We start from the raw sequence: 4,384 nt of genomic DNA, 5'->3' as shown, positions 1-4,384 counted from the left end.
CCCCTCTATTTATATGTTGAGCCCCGGGGTCGAAACTTGGAGCAAAAGCCTCCTCAAAGTCGGTTTTGCCCGAAAGGCAAGAGTCCCACTCGGACTCCAGGACCAAACGCCACAATCCTTGGCATCTGGCCCAGACGCCATGGGCCTCGGCGTCTGGCCCAGGGCCAGACGCCAGGGTCTCCGGCGTTTGGCCCCCTGGCCTCCACAAAACTCCTTTTGCACCGACCTAAAGCCTCATGGGCTTGACCCCTTGGCCTAACCATATCATCCAATATATGAATCTTTACGTCTCGACCATTTCGAGACTCCTCGTCATGTCCCCGATCTCATCCGGGACTCCGAACTCCTTCGGTACATCAAAACATGTAAACTCATAATATAACTGTCATCGTAACCTTAAGCGTGCGGACCCTACGGGTTCGAGAACAATGTAGACATGACCGAGTCACGTCTCCGGTCAATAACCAATAGCGGGACCTGGATGCCCATATTGGCTCCTACATATTCTACGAAGATCTTTATCGGTCAGACCGCATAACAACATACGTTGTTCCCTTTGTCATCGGTATGTTACTTGCCCGAGATTCGATCGTCGGTATCCAATACCTAGTTCAATCTCGTTACCGGCAAGTCTCTTTACTCGTTCCGTAATACATCATCTCACAACTAACATATTAGTTGTAATGCTTGCAAGGCTTATGTGATGTGTATTACCGAGAGGGCCCAGAGATACCTCTCCGACAATCGGAGTGACAAATCCTAATCTCGAAATACGCCAACCCAACATCGACCATTGGAGACACCTGTAGTACTCCTTTATAATCACCCAGTTACGTTGTGACGTTTGGTAGTACCCAAAGTTATCCTCCGGCAAACGGGAGTTGCATAATCTCATAGTCATAGGAACATGTATAAGTCATGAAGAAAGCAATAGCAACATACTAAACGATCGGGTGCTAAGCTAATGGAATGGGTCATGTCAATCAGATCATTCAACTAATGATGTGACCTCGTTAATCAAATAACAACTCATTGTTCATGGTTAGGAAACATAACCATCTTTGATTAACGAGCTAGTCAAGTAGAGGCATACTAGTGACACTTTGTTTGTCTATGTATTCACACATGTATTATGTTTCCGGTAAATACAATTCTAGCATGAATAATAAACATTTATCATGATTATAAGGAAATAAATAATAACTTTATTATTGCCTCTAGGGCATATTTCCTTCAGTCTCCCACTTGCACTAGAGTCAATAATCTAGTTCACATCGTCATGTGATTTAACACCAATATTCATATCTGTATATGATTAACACCCATAGTTCACATCATCATGTGACCAACACCCAAAGGGTTTACTAGAGTCAATAATCTAGTTCACATCGCTATGTGATTAACATCCAAAGAGTACTAAGGTGTGATCATGTTTTTCTCGTGAGAGAAGCTTAGTCAACGGGTCTGTCACATTCAGAGCCGTATGTATTTTGCAAATATTCTATGTCTACAATGCTCTGTACGGAGCTACTCTAGCTAATCGCTCCCACTTTCAATATGTATCCAGATTGAGTCTTAGAGTCATCTGGATTAGTGTAAAAGTTTGCACTGATGTAACTTTTACAACAAACTCTTTTATCACCTCCATAATCGAGAAACATCTCCTTAGTCCTTACTAAGGATATTCTTGACCAATGTCCAGTGATCTACTCCTAGATCACTATTCTACTCCCTTGCCAAATACAGAACAAGGTATACAATAGGTCTGGTACAAAGCATAGCATACTTTATAGAACCTATGACTGAGGCATAGGGAATGACTTTTCATTCTCTTTCTATTTTCCGCTGTGGTCGGGATTTGAGTCTTACTCAATTTCATACCTTTGCAACACAGGCAAGAACTCTTTCTTTAACTGTTCCATTTTGAACTATTTCAAAATCTTGCCAAGGTATGTACTCATTGAAAATCTTATCAAGCGTCTTGATCTATCTCAATAGATCTTGATGCTCAATATATAAGTAGCTTTTTACTGAGGTCTTTTCTTTTTAAAGAATTCCTTTAAAACACTCCTTTATGCTTTGTAGAAAAAATTCTACATCATTTCTGATCAACAATATGTCACTCACATATACTAATCAGAAAGGCTGTAGTGCTCCCACTCACTTTATTGTAAATACAGGCTTCATCGTAAGTCCATATAAAACTATATGCTTTGATCAACTTATCAAAGCGTATATTCCAACTCTGAGATGCTTGCACCAGTCCATAGATGGATCGCTGGAGCTTGCACATTTTGTTAGCACCTTTAGGATTGACAAAACCTTCTGGTTGCATCATATACAACTCTTCTTTAATAAATCCATTAAGGAATGCAGTTTTGACATCCATTTGCCAGATTTCATAAAATGTGGCAATTGCTAACATGATTCAGATAGACTTAAGCATCGATACGAGTGAGAAAACCTCATCGTATTCAACACCTTGAACTTGTTGAAAAACTTTTGCAACAAGTCGAGCTTGGTAGATAGTAACACTACTATCAGTGTCCGTCTTCCTCTTGAAGATCCATTTATTTAACATGGCTTTGCTGATTATCGAGCAAGTCAATCAAAGTCCATACTTTGTTGTCATACATGGATCATATCTCAGATTTTATGGCCTCAAGCCATCTCGCGGAATCTGGGCTCATCATCGCTTCCTCATAGTTCGTAGGTTCATCATGGTCTAGTAACATGACTTCCAGAACATGATTACTACACCACTCTGGTGCAGATCTTACTCTGGAAGACCTACGAGGTTCTGTAGTAACCTGATCTGAAGTTTTATGATCAATATCATTAGCTTCCTCACTAATTGGTGTATTTGTCACAGGAACTGATTTCTGTGATGAACTACTTTCCAATAAGGGAGCAGGTACAGTTACCTCATCAAGTTCTACTTTCCTCCCACTCACTTCTTTCGAGAGAAACTCCTTCTCCAGAAAGGATCCATTTTTAGCAACGAATATCTTGCCTCCGGATCTGTGATAGAAGGTGTACCCAACAATTTCCTTTGGGTATTCTATGAAGATGCACTTCTCCGATTTGGGTTCGAGCTTATCAGGATGAAACTTTTCCACATAAGCATCGCAGCCCCAAACTTTAAGAAACGACAACTTGGGTTTCTTGCTAAACCACAGTTCATATAGTGTCGTCTCAACGGATTTAGATGGTGCCTTTTTAACGTGAATGCAGCTGTCTCTAATGCATAACCCCAAAACGACAATGGTAAATCAATAAGAGACATCATAGATCGCACCATATCCAATAAAGCGCTGTTACGACGTTCGGACACACCATAACATTGTGGTGTTCCAGGTGGCGTGAGCTATGAAACTATTCCACATTGTTTTAATTGAAGACCAAACTCGTAACTCAAATATTCGTCTCCGTGATCAGATCGCAGAAACTTTATTTTTCTTGTTACGATGATTTTTCCACTTCACTCTGAAATTCTTTGAACCTTTCAATTATTTCAGACTTATGTTTCATCAAGTAGATATCCCCATATCTGCTCAAATCATCTTGTGAAGGTCAGAAAATAATGATACCTGCTGTAAGCCTTTCATCGGACCACATACATCGGTATGTATGATTTCCAACAAATCTGTTGCTTGCTTCATTGTTCCGGAGAACGGCGTTTTAGTCATCTTGCCCATAAGGCATGGTTCGCAAGCATCAAGTGATTCATAATCAAGTGATTCCAAAATCCCATCAGCATGGAGTTTCTTCATGCGCTTTACACCAATATGACCTAAACGGCAGTGCCATAAATAAGTTGCACTATCATTATTAACTTTACATCTTTTGGTTTCAATATTATGAATATGTGTATCACTAAGATCGAGATCCAATGAACTATTTTCATTGGGTGTGTAACCATATAAAGTTTTATTCATGTAAACAGAACAACAATTTATTCTTTTACTTAAATGAATAACAGTATTACAATAAACATGATCAAATCATATTCATGCTCAACGCAAACACCAAATAACACTTATTTAGTTTCAACACTAATCCCGAAATTATAGGGAGTGTGCGATGATGATCATATCAATCTTGGAACCACTTCCAACACACATCGTCACTTCACCCTTAACTAGTCTCTGTTTATTCTGCAACTCCCGTTTCGAGTTACTAATCTTAGCAACTGAACTAGTATCAAATACTTAGGATTTGCTATAAACACTAGTAAAGTACACATCAATAACATGTATATCAAATATACTTATGTTCACTTTGCCATCCTTCTTATCCGCCAATCACTTGGGGTGATTCCGTTTCCGGTGACCAGTCCCTTTGCAGTAGAAGCACTTAGTCTCAGGCTTAGGACCAGACTTGG

This window comes from Triticum dicoccoides, chromosome 3B, assembly GCF_002162155.2.
Source record: "Triticum dicoccoides isolate Atlit2015 ecotype Zavitan chromosome 3B, WEW_v2.0, whole genome shotgun sequence".
Taxonomy (NCBI): domain Eukaryota; kingdom Viridiplantae; phylum Streptophyta; class Magnoliopsida; order Poales; family Poaceae; genus Triticum; species Triticum dicoccoides.
This window is presented reverse-complemented; position numbering follows the sequence as displayed.